The sequence below is a fragment of the Telopea speciosissima genome, chromosome 3 (genome assembly GCF_018873765.1).
Source record: "Telopea speciosissima isolate NSW1024214 ecotype Mountain lineage chromosome 3, Tspe_v1, whole genome shotgun sequence".
NCBI lineage: Eukaryota > Viridiplantae > Streptophyta > Magnoliopsida > Proteales > Proteaceae > Telopea > Telopea speciosissima.
In genome coordinates, this window is record NC_057918.1 from 23,776,526 (window position 1) to 23,794,325 (window position 17,800).

Below are 17,800 nucleotides of genomic sequence, written 5' to 3' on the forward strand. Positions count from 1 at the left end.
AAATACAGTTTTGAACCATAAAACACTATAAATAAGTAATATGTAAAATATATCATGTATAAAAAGGGGAACAAAGTAAGACGAGACAAGTGCATTCAATTGATTTTATATCAAGGATGAGGTTTCTTACATGTACTAATAAGTAATAACAATTTTATTTTTTTTTTATCTATCATATCAGTACCTTAAAGATATGATACGTATCGGTAAGTATTGGCAGATACAGAAGGATACTTAAAACCTTGGCCTTACCACCACTTCACAGAGAGGCTGTTTCCTGAACAGAAGAAAACAAAAATAAACTTCAAAGTTTGATAAGGAAAATTGGAAGATAAATAAAAGAAAGGGAACCCTGAAGCAATAAATGTACAATAGTGACGTCTCTTAAACATCATTTAGGCCTAGTCAACCTGAATCTAATTGTAAGCATTGAGAAGACCCCCTAAACAACACAGGTTCCCATTCATGGCAGCGAGCAATATTTATGAAGACATAAGCAACATATATTATAATAAGCATCCTAAACATAAACCTCAGCTATTTCCATTAATATAACTCAGCTTGTAAAGTTTCCTTTTCCTCCCCCATTATGTTTGTAAATATAAAATTTGGCCCAAATGCTGTAAATAAAGTTGTCCATTTGTCCTATTCTTGCATTTATGTCAAAGGTGGTCCATGCCATCCCACAACACATTTGAAGGGGGAGTAATAGGAGGGGAGAAGAATAATGGGAGAGTGAGCAAGCATGTGTGTGTGTCAGAGAGAGAAAGAGAGAGAGAGAGAGAGAGAGAGAGAGAGAGAGAGAATAGCTGTATATATGATATATCATATATCCCTAAAACCCACATAATCTAAAGTTCAGAAAGGACATGACAAAATGACAAAACCCACTGTCAGATTCATCACTGCAGACCGCTAATGTTGTTCTCTAACTGCAGTTACACATTATTGCTCCATTTATTAACTAAAAGTTAGAAATTGCAATTTTGCACGGAACCCTTACTAGTTCTACATGCAGCAGTCACTAGATTGTGCTGATACATTTACAACAGATTACATTTGACGATTGTATAAAGCAACTTAGGGTTATAAAGAGCTCAGATGCATTTTTCCAGGAATTGATGGGTTTCTACTAAATTCCTGACTCAACTGTAGCCATCTTCAGTCCCCAGTGTCCATTCACTACAACACCGAAAGAACATTTAATCAAGGTTCAAAGTATGGTATCATATCAAAAGGGTGATTTTAAGAGACGTATCATAACATATCAGAGATATGCTAGATAGGTATGGAAATGGTCAAAAAAAACATATGGAAATGCTTAGGCTTTATGAAAACTACAGTTTAAAGCATAAAACACTAAATAAGTAATATGTAAAATATCATGTAAAAAAAGGAGAATAAAGTACGAAAAGACAAGTGCATTCAATTGATTATATATACAGGATGAGGTTTCTTACATGTACTAATACCAAATTTTTCTAAGGTAGCGTATCAATACCTTAAAGATACAATACGTATCAAGTATCAGTGGATATGGAAGGATACTTAAAATGCATTTTACTCCCCACTGCATGCAGAGGAAAACATCCCTACTGGCAATTTAGCTGTGACTTCTACTGTTGTTCATTCTATGTGTTGGTCATCAAATTCAATAAATGAAAAAGGAAAGCTTTACTGTTTTATTTAGATTGAAGACCATCAATCTTCATTTATCACTGGTGTAGACAGAGTGCATTGCAACCTTCTGTTCTCATCGTATCATGATAGGCTTTGAACCATGCTCCACTGTAGTTTCTCTCTTTTCCAAACTTTCTTATTTAATGCAACCCTAAATGATACCTTTGAACATCAAAGTATCATCCGTACAAAGCAACATGATTCATATACTCATTTGGACATAACCTATGCATTGAAACAGACCTTCCAGTTCCATGCTATGACTACTCATTTTCAGGCCACCATACATGTTCTTTGCTATGTGAGAGCCACACAGGGTCTCATCGAAATTTCCTGAAGTTCCACATGTATTATGTGAGCTAGTTATTTTAATTAGCCTAGTTGCTGCATGGTTGCCAACTATGACAGGCTATTCTCTTTATCTTAGATTTTTCTTAGAAGTAGTTTTGTTTCATTAAGGCACACTGAAACATCCAACTGCACGATAAATTTCCAAATACAAAGATCTGAGGTAACTTCTGTCAGAATTTATTCTGCTATCCTACGCTCTCAAATAGCTTATATTGACTCTTTCATAAACATCCGTTTCAAAATGTAAATATCAGTAATATTCCTGTCTGCAGAAATTCAATGTCATGCCAATTAAACACATCAAGGTCAATTACAACCTTATTTTGAAAAGTCTCAGGTTGACCTGTAAAGTCTCATCTTATGCACTGACCACTGGGATGATATATCTTTGCCAGAGTTTTATTACACATGAAGCTCAAATTCATCCCACAATAAGCAACAGAAAATCTTGCCTAATAGTGTGTCGTTTCTTTTCCCTATTTTTCCAAATTTTGAAAATACTCAATAAAAGTTAATTGATTACATTTTCCTGCTTGGGTTCTGAGTTATGTTGGGCTCATGATATTGACTATGAGATGATAGATGAGGTTCCAGATTATCTATTAAAGGCCAGCGAGTTCAGCTGCTTCTATATCAGGCTTATAAAAACAGTGAAATATGGATGGATTGAGGTCAGATGCTTAAATAGGTCTTCCTTTTCCCCTTTTTTGGTAATCCATATTATTGTTGCCTTGTGATTTTGATTATGAGATGATTAGATGAGTTTGATGTTAATCATTAATGCCGTTATGCCAATGAGTCAGTTGCTTCTACAGTGAGCCTATAGAAACAATGAAAGAAGGATGGACTAAGGTGAGATTCTTATAAAGTTGTCCCTTCCCCAATACAACAGAAAGAGTCAGTTTTGACTGACCAAGTTATGTGTCCATGAAAATTAATGATTCAAAATTTTATGAATTAAGAAATTTTCAAGAATTTCCACGGCAAAAGGATTCTAAAGTCCTCTATTCCCATTAGAAGAAATAATTGGTTCAACATTTGTCTCACTTTTAACTAAAGCTGACACTGATAGACTTCAATTCTTCCAGAGTAATGATAATAAGTTCCCTGATTGGTAAAATCTATTCTAGAAAACTACATTACGCTTTTCGATGCCATTAAACCGTTACATGGAGGTTAAAAACAAACAAAACCTTCAGAATGTGATGGGTTTCAGAGAATCAAAGAGAAGCAAAGTACTGAACTAGAAAGCCATAAAAGAAAACCATAGTATTCCACTAAAACTGGCAAGAACAGCGTCGAATCCAAATCTACACAGAAAGGTAAACAAAACGAAGTAGAAGAACACATTGAAGGAGAGCAACAGGCGAATGCAAAGATGAATAAACATGCAGATACTGCTCACCTCTTCGATTGCGAGGAACGATTTGTATTTTGGCGCCTGACGATGGTACGAGAGGGCAAAGGGTAACCCTACTCCGGAATAGCTGGCGGAAACGTATTGGGCGTGTTTGGTCGCAAAGGAAGCGCGGATTTAAGAAGAGGTTTATTTTAGTAATATTTTAACATTTTTTGTCTCATGTTACCGGATTGTGTTTACTTAATAATTATTTTTGAAAGCAGGGGTGGTATGCATAAATATTCAAAACTCACGGGTGAATTTATATTTAGACTTTACCTCAGGGGAGATACATGTAAATGTCCCAAAAATTCCAGATATTCCACCTGAAATGACATAGACACGGCTTGGCTATTATAACAAATGGTTGCACACAAGAGCATTAATCCCTGTTCATCTCATCCTTTTTGTTATATTCTTGCCTATTTTTTAGGAAGAGACTTTTGTGAGCAAGCGGCTTAGAGTAGGGCACTAATGAGGTGATGTAAAACAGTATTTGTACATTGAACGAAAGCAAGGTCATTCGTCGTATGAGGAAAGAGGGAGAGAGGTGCTAATGGATCCTGCCCCAACGGCTTAAAGAACTTTTACCCAAAAAAAAAAACACAAAAACAAAACACTCAAATACTATAAAACAGTAAACTAACAATTCAATTGTTTATTAAATCCACAAATCAATTTAGATAAAAGAACTAAAACACTCTCTATTCTTAAGTATCTTATTTATCATTATGCCATCCAATACTAGGTTACAACTAAGATTAAATTCTGCACATAATGATATTAAGGAAAGAATAATTGTAAATTTACAGAATTGCTCCTACAATTACAAAAATACCCTTGGACATATATATATATATATATATATATATATATATATATATATATATATATATATATATTATATTTGCCCAAGGGTATTTTTGTAATTGTACACCTTAGGAGCAATTCTGTAAATTTACACACACATACACACACACACACACACACACACACATATATATATATATGCTTTTAGGTTTTCAAATTCCGAGGCATTACATCAAGCATGTCTCATATGACTAAAATAGAATCTTTTTAAAATTAGGAATGAAAAGAAATTTTTTTTTCAAAACCAAATATTAGTATGATGAAATATAATATGAAAACCATTTTATTTAAAAATTCGGGCGAATTTTAAACCAATTAACCATATTTTAACATTATTAACCCTACAGATGCATTTTGTTTATTTCCCCGAAGTGATCTCTAGCGTCTTCAAGATTATGTAGGAATCTCTTAAACCTTAAAATAAAACCTTCTTTTGATCCTTATACAATCGTTCATCATTGCTATGAACGTCCTCCTAGGTGTCAAAACAAGGTCTCTAAAGTATGACATTGCTATCCTAGCCTAGGGAGGCTTACCTTCTTCGAATGCAACTCCTATTAAGATGAAGGAACCTGGATAACATTTCAAAGATGAGATTCTTGTTTGGTACTTCAATTTCTCTAGTCCTTCAAACGAGTCAGGAAAAAGCAACTAAGTGAACATGTAATGGGGCGTTTGGGAAAACAATTGGTCCTAAACCTTAAAATAAAACCTTCTCTTGATCCTCATACAGTCGTTCATTATCACTATGAACACCCTCCTATGTGACAAAACTAGGTGTCTACAGTATGTCATTGCGATCCTAGCCCCTAGAAGCTTACCCTTTTTTTTTTTTGGTGAATAAAATATCATTATCAAAAACCCTAACATAGTGGAAGAGAGGAGGGGAGATACACAAGGAAAGATAGGGGGGAATATACAAGGCTCAAACCCCAAGAAGACGGGCCATGAGACCAAAAAAGAGAAACATCTAAATTTCAGGATAAAAAATATGCATGTTCCTTCGGATATCAACAAGAGATTATAGGCCGGGAAGCATATAGAACTCAGAGCTAACATCGAAGAAGATGGCTTTCCAAATCATGTTTATAGAACAAGAATTGGAGGTCCATCTTCGGAGATTCCGCTCCATCCAAATGTAAGATATAGCAACTCCAAACACAAGCTTGCCGGTGGTATCACAGATCGTACTACCCAAAAAAACCTACCCAACCAAAGCCACTGTCTACTGAAGGGAAGAGTTCTCCTACTACGGTGCCACATGAAGTCTAAGGCTTTCTTCAAAATAATGTGGGCTAAAGGGCAGGAGAAAAAAAAGGTGGTTGATGTCTTCATTGTCATTCCAGCAAAGAACATAGGAGGTAGAGACAAGGATGTGGCGGTAGAGGAGAAAAGATTGGGTGGGGGAGGCAAATGTTAAGTATTCTCCAAACATTAAAGCTATGGCGGGGGGATGTGGCCTTTGAACCAGACTAAGTTGGACCAGGGGACAGAAGGCATGGTGTCTGAAAGTCCCAAACTGAGGTGGAGGTAAAAACTTCATTAGGGGAGGGGGAGCCAATTGACCTTGTTCGAGGGAGAGGGGGTGGGGGGCGGGGGGTAGGGGGATGCCCAGACCTGGGTGAGATAGGGGAAAAAGGGGAGAGGGGAGACCAAGAGCCTAGGGAGATGATTGTGGAGAGGGGGTAGTTTTAGGAATACCCGAGGACTAAACCGAGCGGGCACCTATGAAGTTGTAAAGGACTCCAAGGGGGGGCCAGGAGTCCAGCCAAAGAGAGATAGAAGTCCCATCGACAATTGCAAAGGAGGTAATAGAACGGGCTTAGGGACGAAGGGGAAGGATTTTACACTAAACCCAAAAGGAGTTTGCGGGCTGGGGGGATAGTCCAAATGGAGTCAATTTTAAGGAGATCGGAGTAGACCCAATCGACCAGAATAGACCCGTGTTTATTGGAGATCTTCCAGATTAGCTTGAGGATACTAGCAATATCCTAGTCGCGGTCTTGTAGTTACCGAGACCTCCTTCGGATTTTGGGAGAGATCGGTAGCTGCCCAACTAATTGGATGAAGGAATTTAGAAGATTCTTTTCTTTTCCAAATGAAGGAGCAGAAGAGAGATTCCATGGCTTTCATGGTGGATTTTGGAAGCCCATAGATGTAAGAGGACTAAAGGACTGATCTGATCAGCTCAACCCTACCTGTAAAGGAGAGGCTTACCTTATTTGATACAAACCCATTATGAATGAGAGAAGCCGGATGACATTTTAAAGATTAGATTCTTGTTTGGTACTTCAATTTCTTTACTCATTTAAATGAGTGAGGAAAAAAACAAGTGAAATGTAATTTTGAGGGGTGGGGGTTGGGAAGATAATTGGTGCTAGACTTGAATGACATGATACCCTTGGGAAGACAATTGGTGCAGGGCAACTAGAAAGATATGATAACCTATCTTCATGTTTCATTGCTATATAGCCAAGCATTAACACTCCCGATATGAATTACTCATCCCTAACAAATTATTTAGTCTTTTAACCCAACAATCAAATTCCAATCCTTCCTAAATATTTCTTCCTTAGAAACATGTGGAGTTTAATTTGATAAAATAACACAGCTTTGTTTCACATAAAACCCCTCAATAACTTGTTCACATACTACAAGCTTCCAAACCACTAAAATGTATTTGAAATTGGTTTAACTTTGAAGGGACTGATCCAGAAACTACAAATTAGTAAAAATGGTTTAACTTAAAGAAGGGGGGGGGGGGGGGAACAGAAAGAGAAGGAGAAACCCATATCCAGCTTGAAAACCACCTGAATTGTCTTCATTAATGCTTTTCTAGCTGGCAGAATTGGCAGCCTATGGTCCAGATATGCTGACCCTTCATGGATTCCAAGTGAAGATAAAAGCAATTGTTATGGAAATAATGGCCGCATGGCCGTTTTGTAACAATTGTATTCCCATTGGAGATATTCTGGTAACAGTATATGCAACTTGTTCTCAAATCTGCAAAACCGAAACAAATATATAAGTTAACTAAAGCATGACCGAAGAAGTAATGCAATGCATCCAAACTAATATTACTTGGAGAGGATGAAGAGGTGATACCAATAAGTTGAGGACGAGGAGGAAATATATGATGGGCAACAACATTAATATCATTCTGGTGGCCTTGGGTCGATGAAACATTTCTTCCAATAGGATTGAGAAATGGGTAAGCAATATGCTCATTCTCGTGCCCTTGGAATAGGAGATGTCTCCCTTCAGCTGGACTTAAGGTATCAGCAATGTTTTCAATTAGCTTGAGTTCATTATTGGCTGCATTAGAGATAAGTTTGCGAAAACCATTACTATTATCACATGCTAATTACTGTACATGAAAGGTTGTATAAAATAATCAAAGAATCAAACCTTGATGGCACCCTTGAAGAAATTATTGTAACTCTATCTTTACTTAACAAGTATATTTGAAAACCTCTCTCTCTCTCTCAAACATAACAATTTACATTTGTGATGAAAATTGACATGTAGGCAGGGGGCCTTAAGATCTACCAGTCCACAAAATTTGGCCCCCATTTAACATGTGATGTGGCAATCCTTTGGACCTTCAGTTGTCTTATTTGAGCAGATAATTCAGGAAACCTGTGTGTAACTTATTGTATCATTGGGAAAATGTTCTATACATTGTAGTAGTACACATCTGCTCACAATCTCTCTCCACCCTGACACCCTATCCTGCTTGATCATGTGGATCTTCTATATATTAAGATGATACAGAAAAGGGTAAGATCTCTCTCTACCACACACACACATGTGCACACGCACGCGTACAACAACTCACACAACAACAAAAACAGTTGTATATCATTTGACATATTAAGATGTCATGGGCTATTCTTTGCTTACCTGGACGAGCTTGGCAACTACTGCTACCATGGATGAACACTTTTGGCTTACTGAAAGCTGCGCCATTAGATCTCTGAGCTGCATGATCAACAGGCAGTTCTTCATGTGACATCCTACTGTAAGGGCTTGACGACACACTTCTTGTGCAACGGAAGGAATTGGTATTTGCTGCAGTTGCATAAGCTGAGGAGCTATGGTATTCGATGTTATTATTGTTGCTTCTTTCACCAGTAGTCTTGTTCTGAGTATGACTCAGATCAAAAGGAAGAATACATGTTCCAAATGTACTTCCTGCTGATGATGATGCATTACCCCTACTACTGCCATGTACCAAACTAACAGAGTGACCTGATGATCTTGTTGTAGAGTCATTGATGAGTTCTACTCCATCTCTGGCTTCTTTGCTATCTACTTTTTCCATGTAATCTACGCAACAATCACTTTACATTATACATTGACCATTGTAAGATTCATCAATATCATTTAAAATATCAAAATTGAGAGAGATTAGAACATATCAAGACGTGAGAAGAAAAAAAAAATTGGCACTGTTTGATGGTTGATTCCTGACCTATGAGGCAGACTCATGGGCAAGATCCCCAGTTGTGCCAACATGACCAAGGAAAGGATGAAATTTTCTTCTTTCCTTATTTAAAACAAGGGAGAGGGTTCTCTAAGCAAGCGGCATAGGGAACACACTGATGAGGAGTGCCGAAAAGGATCCGTACATAGGGGTAGAGAGGTCATTTCATGTGAGGAGGAAATATATATGGGTGAGAGAACACTGCTTGGGCCTCTAGAGCCTGCAAATGCCCGCTGACCAATGGGAGCGTACACACAAGCATGGACCTGGGTGGGATTTCTGCTTTCCATGGGGGCAGGGCAGTTTCCATTGGGACAGGCGGTACTGTGTCTAGGCACAGGAGTCACGCTGGACACACGACTAGGTAGCATTCTTTTTCCTTATATATATATATATATGTGCAGGGGCCATGCACGCATGGCAGCCAATAAGAGTGAGCACTGGCATCTCGGGGGTGGGGGCGGTCATTTCGCTCCCCCCCTCCCCCCAAACTGTGTCCCCCACAGAGAACTTTTCTGGAGGGGATGCTAGCATACTCTCCACAGTCAACTCAGAGAACCTTTTCTTGAAACAAACAACACAGCAGAATGGAAAACATGAAGAAGCCGATAACTTAAAAGTTTAAACCATAACTGAACCAGTTGTTCATTACATGGTCCTATTTTGATTTTAAGATAATGTAGTTTTTTTTAATATATATATTTTTTATTTTTTTATTTTTTTTCCTTAATTAGTTTTTTTTAATTAATCAGACCCGATAGACCGACTGATTAGGGCCGAATGTACAAACCCTCCTAAAACCAGATTGATTAAGAACCTCAATTAAGGAGTAATGATTAACCTATCTAAATATCCCTCATCAAAATATAATAGAAAACAACAGTGCTTAATTGATCAATTAAGGATCGATAAAGATATCTCGTCAAAACCGATTAAAGGACAATTATCCACCGATGGATTATTAACCGATCTCGATCTCAACTTTGAGGACTGATTTATATAATTGGTTGATTTCAGTCTTAAGTCTTCAAAAAGGGGCAGGACCATTAAACCGGACTGAATATGACCAGACACCAGTTTGACACCCCTAGACATAGTCGATGGCCATTACCACACAGAAAACCATTAATTCAGATCTTGTTCATCCAAGATTGATGGAATGAAGAATCGATTGGTGGATGGGGAAAAAGAAGAAGAAGAACAAGAAGGGCTCTGTTGGCCAGAAGACCGCCTTAAGGCTGGAGCTGGATCTTCTTCAGTCCAGGGTGGATGTTATACCTGAAGCTCCTTTGGTGGAAGGCTCTGACTCTTTATCGGTGAAACCTTTGCTCGATGCTGCTGCATTCCCTCCTCTGATGGGTGATAGTAATCCAAGTAGTTGTGAGCAGGTTGGCAACGTTGTGTTCTCACACATGGCGAGCTCCCCTGGTCTCCTTAGGGAGATCAGGCGTGGCTATCGTGTGAGAAAGGAGGCTGCTGCTCTGGAGTCAGTTGCCAGGTCTATAGTAACGGCGGGGATGGCAACGACTGTTGGCTCAGAGAGCATGGGAGGTGCTGTGACGGATGATGGTCCTGCAGGTGAGGTGGATGGGGTTTTTGGTCCAGTTGAGGGACAGGGCTCTCCTCTGCTCTCTCTGGGAAGGGCTGCTGAAGATGCAGACTTCTCTGGTCCATTTCCACCCCCTCCCCAGGGGCCGGTGGTCGAAGGTCGAGCCTGGTCTCTCGTTTGGGCTCCCCCTCTTCCCAAGAGGGGCTTAGGCCTGTTTTACTCCCAGCCAACCATCATGGATGGGAAACCAATCGTGTGCTGCCCATCTGATGTGGTGGAGGAAGAACTCCATTTGTGGAGTATGACTTGCATCGGGTTCTTTGTTGGTCGAAGGCCTTTGTTCGAGTTTCTAAAATCGTCCCTCCTACGGTTGTGGAGGATCTCAGGCCAGGTGGATATCAAGCTGGTAGAGAACGGTTTCTTGGTGTTCAAGTTCAGTAAGGAAGAAGAGAAGCAGCGGGTTCTGGAGGGTGGGCCGTGGAATCTATTGAGGTGAACCCTTATCATTAGGCCTTGGGACCCCGACCTTTCTCTAAAGAAAATCGAACTCGATGCCATCCTGCTTTGGGTAAGCTTCCAGCTTTGCCGTTCTACCTTTAGTAGCCTTCGGTTCTAAGTATGATTGGAAGTGCAATAGGAATTCCTCTATATTCGGACTCATTTACCATGTCGAGAGAGCGCCCTTCTTTTGCTCTCATTTGTATCATGATCAAGGCTTCAACAATTCTCCCTAAACTTATTTCTGTGTGTCCCGAGGGAGGCTCAAGCTTTGAGCAAGAGGTGGTCTATGAGTGGATTCCTCCACGCAGTGTCTCTTGCTGTTCCTTTAGCCATGGGCCTTCCCAATGTCCAAAGGTTGCTGCTGATCCTGTTCTCAGATAGCCAGCTCCCAAATTGGATTGCCAGAATAGAGGGAGAGGGACAGGAATCCTCCCTACGTTGCTGCCGAGAGAAACTCCATCTACAGTCACAGCAGATGACAGTGCCGTTGGAGCCTCTGTCAACCCTGCGGATGCTGTCAACATCACTGTGTAGAGATTCCCAATGATTCCCTTTCACATGCTTCTTCTGCAATGGAAGGTGCTGACTGCTGAGCTGTCCAAAAAATATAATCTTTTTTATTTATTTATAAGAAAGAAACTATAAATTAAAAATCTCTAGTGGTGATGGGACCAACCAAGATGTATTTCATCCGACCCAACCTCAGACTCTTTCTTCCCGACCTATTTGACTCTCTGGCCGCAGTTATTTAGGTGGTATCCCGAGATTGAAGAGATCGAATTCCTCCCGAGAACACACAAAATTGAATTTTGGAAGGCCATCCTGTGCAACTGGCGCTGTGATGTAGATTCTGGCCAGAGGAAGAAGCAAAAGACCCATTGAATTTTTGGGCCAGAACTGGACCAGCTCAAGCCAGCCCAGCAGGACCAACTCGAGTCAGCCAAGCAGGGACCAAAGATGTCCCACGTTTTGATAAGATCCCCCTTTGACCAGTCAACTAGGATTGGTGCACTTTAGTAGTTTGTGTATGTGGCTGAATTATAAAGCCTTGTAGTTCTAATTTAGTGACTTCTATTTTAGTTAGGATTTAGTAGTTTCTATTTTCTTAATTTTCTATTTTAGATTAGTTCCTATTTTAGAAGTTTCTATTTTTTTTTTATTGTTGTTAGCTTGCCTAAGCTATAAATAGGCCTCTCAATGTAATGAAGGAATACAATATTGAGAATCGAATTTTCTGGCCAAGCTTGCCATCGAATTATGGGAGAATCTCCCTGTTTCAACAGCTGGGATAGCTGTGGGTGAGAGACCCAGGCTGAGAGAGCCCTTCCCCTACCCCCTTCTCCTCTCTTCTCCCTTCTCCCCTTTTATTACTCAGCTCGATCTCTGTTGAACTGCTGCTGCCTGCGACTGTTGCTGCCACTGAAGAACATCATTCGAAGGCTGCTGTGATCCCTCCCTCACTTCTGAGTATTGTTGTTGTTGATGCTGTTACTGATCTGACAAAACAGAGGCTGAACAACCCCTGCGGATGCCAGTTCTGACTGGGTTCTGCTGCTAACTTCAAGGCCGCACAACTCCTTATCCCTCCATCCAAAGTTGCAGAGTTTTGGAGCATCGTCTCATACCATCATCCCCCACTACTACCCCATTCCATCAGCTGAATTGTTGCATAACACCAAACCTTCTAATTTCATTCCCATCCCATAACTCCACTTCTGTCCATCACAGATTCACAATTACACCAAACTTGCAGCAAGACATCACCCTTTCAAGCCCTACACTCGATCTTACTTGGAGCCCAAGTGCAGTACTGGTTTTGCAAGTTATCTCCAAACCTTCTAATTTGGGGTTATCATTATATCTCAACTTATTTACCAAAAAAAAAAAATTATATCTCAACTTCTAGCCATCAGAATTGGCTAAAATTTGGAGTGCAGCCCCTCTTCAACCTCATCTCCACCCCACCTGAATTTGGAGACTTTCTACACGCTGGTTTGGTTTCTACACATTGATCCATACTTTCTATTTTTGTGATCTGTTGATAACTTGTGATCTGGGCATCCTATTCTGTTCCTATTTGGAGAGTTTGCTGAATACCCTTGGACCTGCCTTCGACCTTGCTATCAGCCCTATTGAGTCGCTGGATTTTGGACTACAACATAGGCCTTGCTTCTGAATTTTGGCCCCTTGCTTAAACCCTGCAGTTGGGGTTAATATTAGTTGACTGCTGTGATTTATTGTGGGTTTAATTGGGGCTGGGTTAACCCTAACCTAGCTTTACATTACGATGTGCATGTTGCAGCTCCATTAGTCAACTCTTTTGCTGTTTTATTTGATCTTCCCACTATCCAAGAATGTGATTTGGATCCCAACACGTCACTTGAGAAGCATGCTCACGTGGTTACCCCCTTAGAGATGGATGTTGTGCTGGGCGGTGGTTTGGGTCCCTCAACTAATGGTGGGCCTGCTTTCCAACTCGGTGGAGGGAGACATGGAACTGATTGTGGACTTGGGGTAATGTGACCACTTGCGTGAGGATGGGCTTTTGGTTAATACTGAAAAGCACGCACTTGGTTGTGAATCAGACTCTCCATCGCCCTTAGCCGATCCGTAGTATGCTCGTATGCATGGTGCGCTTAATGAACCAGCCAGTGATGAGGAAGTGACGATCCCAGCTCCCCTGGTTTCAAAAGTGCAACACCCTTCTTATGTTCAGCTACACCAGCAGGTCTCCAATGTATTAAGTAGAGTGAAAGAGAATTATGAGAGAGATTGCTCTTCATATTCCTTTGAACCCTCTCGAGAGGGAGCGGCGGTAATATTCAAATTGTCTTGGAAGTGGAATCAATGGATGCTGAGAGCCTGAGATGGCCGTGTTGGGAGGTCCTTCACAAGCTACACTGACTCATTTTCATTCTCAGTCTGAGTTGGCGCAAGATGTGGCAATTGATAATCCAAAGGGGGACGTGGTGACCACTCCACCTAGTGCGGATGACAGTGCTTTTGGAGTTAATGATAGGGGAGTCTCTTACTATAATGGTACCTCTTTGGATCGGGAGGGTGCCTCCTTAGCTTCTAAGAATCGAAGTAGGAATTGGGTGATTCCTCCCATTCCTCCCTTTAATCCTAATGGGAAGAAGGTCAACTTTATATACAGGTGATTGGTTGTTTGGACCTGTGTATGCCCCTTTGTTCCTCTTTGGGTGGTGTCCCTTCAGCTTGATATGGCTGTAGGTTAGTTTGTTGTTTTGTTGTGTTGTTGTGGAGCTCTCCTTTAATATATTTTTTATTCATACAAAAAAAAAGATTGATGGAATAGAGTGGTGCTCTAAGTGAAATAGTCAATATCTACAAGCTTATCTCATGAAAGAGGAAGGAAAAAAAAAAAAAGCTTTACAGACTTATGCAACATATGATATATTGATGATCTAGTTTCTCTTCATGCATAGTGAAGACAGAAGAGAGAATCTTCTCACCATAAAGATCTGACCCTTTGATTAGCATGGGAAAGGGTATTTTTGAGCCTGTATAATAAGAGTGGGAACAATGTTTCAAAACACGGAACTAGGGATCAAATCGATCCTTGCCGATTCTAGTCCGAATGGAATCAGTCCCAAGAACCATAGAATCGGCCCTCAGATCTGAAAACTTACCGATTCTAGGGTTCCTTGGCATGAATCCATCATAACAGATCTACCGGAATCGTCATCAGTCACAGACAATTACGATCTGATTCAGCCGATTCACTGATCCTATTCCTGATTTTTGAAGCCTAAAATGGGAATTAATGATGGCACAGGATCATATCACCACTGTTGAAGGAATTCTTTCTTCTTTATTATCGATGGAAAACTTAGTCCCTATATCGAATTAATGATATCTCATTCAGCTCAGGGTCTATACCATCATCAGTGAACTTGGTCCTGGTCTGAGTTGAGCAAGAGAGAGCACAAACTAGAATCTTTACAAGGGATGATGGAAAAAAAAAACTAATATCATATAGAACATACAGAGAGAGTAGATGACGAAATTCTTAGCATATTAACCTTAATAAAAATTAGATCAGAAAACATGAAAGTTACCTGTTTCAAAAGTTACGTGTTCTGGATGCAGCGGTTCTAGCTCCTATCCCGTGCTGTTGATGTTGTTTCTTCGTCTCCTTCTCCTTCTAGTTATTCTTCCTCTCCTCCTCCTCCTTTGGTTAGATTAGCTGTTTCGTAAAATTATTACCCAAGAATATAGTAATGTATCTGTCGTTGGCCTTATTTACTAAATGAATGATGAACTTACTAAATGGGTGATGAAGATATTGTATCTCACCTAAACTTCCTTATTCAAAAGCTATATTACTTTTTTTTAAGTTAATAAAAAGGTGTAATCAGTGCACGAGATCCTGCAGTGATATTCCTTCTTTTAAGTTAATAAAAGGGCGTACCTAGTGCATGAGGCTCCCGCCACTGCGGGGTCCGGGGAGGGTCATGATGTACGCAGCCTTACCCCTACTTTAGAGAGATGCTGTTTCCAAAGACTCGAACCCGAGACCACTTGGTCACAATGGAGCAACATAACCGTTGCACCAAGGTCCACCCTCTTTTAAGTTAATATATATGGAAAAGATAGTTAGTCGAGTGAGTATATTTCCTTTTTCTAATTATAATTATTATGAACCTAGAGAAAACCAAGACACCCAAGATTTATGGGATCTTTTAGTCTTAAATTAATTTCTACTTTTTGGGAGAGAGTTCTCTGACCAAGCAACATAATGAGATGTGACCAAACGATTTCTTATATAGGAGTGTGCGAGGTCATTCAGGTAAGAAGGACAGAGATAAAGAGAGAGAGAGGGTGCCAACTTATCCCCTATTGGTGGTAAGGGTGTTAAAGGGTGCGGTTTCGGTTAACCGGTTTGGTTTGATTCATGATATTAGAGGTAGAAACCAAAACCAAACCATTTATTTTTTAATTTTTTTTTGGGCTGAATAAATAATTAATTACCAAAAACCCGAAATGGGGGGAGGTGAGACTATACAAAATCTCAAGCCCTAGGAGAAAGGGGCATGGGACTGAAAAAGAGATACAGGTAAACCCTATATGCCTGTTCCTTAGGAATTCAACAAGAGAACCATGAGGTAACGTATAAAGCCTTGAGCTAATATCGAAGTAGATGGCTTTCCAAAACATATCAAGAGAAAAAGAGTTAGAGGTCCATCTACGAAGATTCCGCTCCATCCATATGTGAGAGATAATGGCACCAAACACAAGCTTACTTGCAATATCACAAATAGTGCTGCCAGAGAAGGACATGCCCATCCAAAGCAACTCCCTAGAGAAGGGTAAAGGTCTCCTATTACGGGACCAACAGGAATCCAAAGCTTTTTTTCCAAATAGAAGAGGCAAAGGGGCAACGGAAGAAAAGGTCATTGACGTCCTCAAGACCATTCCAATAAAGAATACAGGAGGGGGAAACAAGCAATTGGCGGTGGAGGAGAAAGGACTGGGTGGGGAGGAAAAGGTTGAGGGCTCTTCAAACGGTGAAGCTATAGCGGGAATATGGCCTTTAAACCACACAAGGTTGTGCCAAGGGACGGTGGGGGCGTGAAGTCTAACAAATTCCCAAACAGATCAGGAGCTGAAGAGGCCATTAGGGGAGGGGAGTCAAGAGAACTTGTCGAATAAAGAGGATTGGGGGGAGGGAGGCCCAGACCTGGGAGAGACTAAGGGGAAGGGGAAGGGGGGGAGGACCAAGAGCCATGGGAGATGGAGGAAGAGACCGGGGAAAATTTAGGGATACCAGAAGAGTACACCGAACAGGTACCAACTGTGGAGAAGAGGTCTCCTAAGGGATGCCAGTGATCAAGCTAGAGGGAGGTGGATGTCCCATCAGCGATCTTGGAGATGGTAGCTCTAAGGGCTATAGGGCGGAGGAGGATGATTTTGCGCCAGACCCAGGAGATTACCTAGGGCAGGAGCAACTGGAAAAGAAGAGGAGCCAGAGGTTGATGAAAGGGGTCGGGCCCAAAACTTCCAAAGATGGCGCTGGTACACAATAGGAGATGGTGGCGGTGGAGGTGGAGGCGGCGGCAGCAGTGGTGGTGGTGGTGGTGGAGAAACCTGCGAAACCTATGAAGCAGGAGACTGAACAATATATAAAGGAAGATCACCATCTAACTCAGTAACAACAAAAGAGGAATCAAAATAAGGGGTAGAGTCAAAGAAGGAAACATCAACTGTGACAAAATATTTTTGTAATTCAAAAGAGTAACAACGATAACCTTTTTTAGGACGAGAATAGCTAACAAAGATGCATTTAAGAGCTTCGGGATCCAAATTTGAAAGACCTGGGCGATGAAACAAACACTACCAAAGACACATGGTGGTAAGGCAAATAAAGGAGCAGAAAGGAAACAACAACGAATGAGGTATGCCAGCACATAAAACAGAGGAAGGCATGCGGTTAATGAGATAACATGCAATCAAAATAGCATCAGCCCAAAAAAGTTTGGTCACCTTCATCTCAAATAAAAGAGACCGTGTGACCTCCATTACATGTTGATTCTTTCTTTCTGCCATACCGTTTTGTTGTGGGGTGTCAGCATACGAGGACTGATGAATAATGTTATGTTGAACATAAAAGTAGTAAAAGGATAAAAAAAGTATTCTTCAGCACTATCGCTACGAAGAATACATAATGGAGTACTACACTGAGTTTTAACCTCATTCACAAAAGCACAAAAAATAGAGAACAGCTCTAAACGATGTTTCATTGAATAAAGCCAGGTCAAACCGTTGATTGACTCTAGGGGGATAGCTTACACGGTGAAGCTTCCCAAACTGAAAGGACTCACATTTTAAGCTAAAAAATAGACCGAAAACGAGAAACTAAAATCCTTAAACTAGGCAACAATGGATGACCCAAACGACAATGGACTTGGTGAGGTGATGCCACACTCGAACACGTCATAGA

At 40.5% G+C, this 17,800-nt stretch overlaps 1 protein-coding gene across 3 annotated transcripts in view; it reads right to left on the reverse strand.

Moving 5' to 3' along the window:
• Positions 1-17,800, reverse strand: part of LOC122655710 — a 63,974-nt gene that overhangs the window by 15,867 nt on the left and 30,307 nt on the right. The window contains exon 1 of one of the 3 annotated variants that reach the window (XM_043850000.1): positions 3,437-3,551. The exons of the other annotated variants lie outside the window; for them this stretch is intronic. The gene's annotated coding sequence lies outside the window, so the exon portion shown is untranslated. Of the gene's footprint in view, positions 1-3,436; positions 3,552-17,800 lie in introns of those variants that run through there. 3 annotated transcript variants of the gene reach the window in all.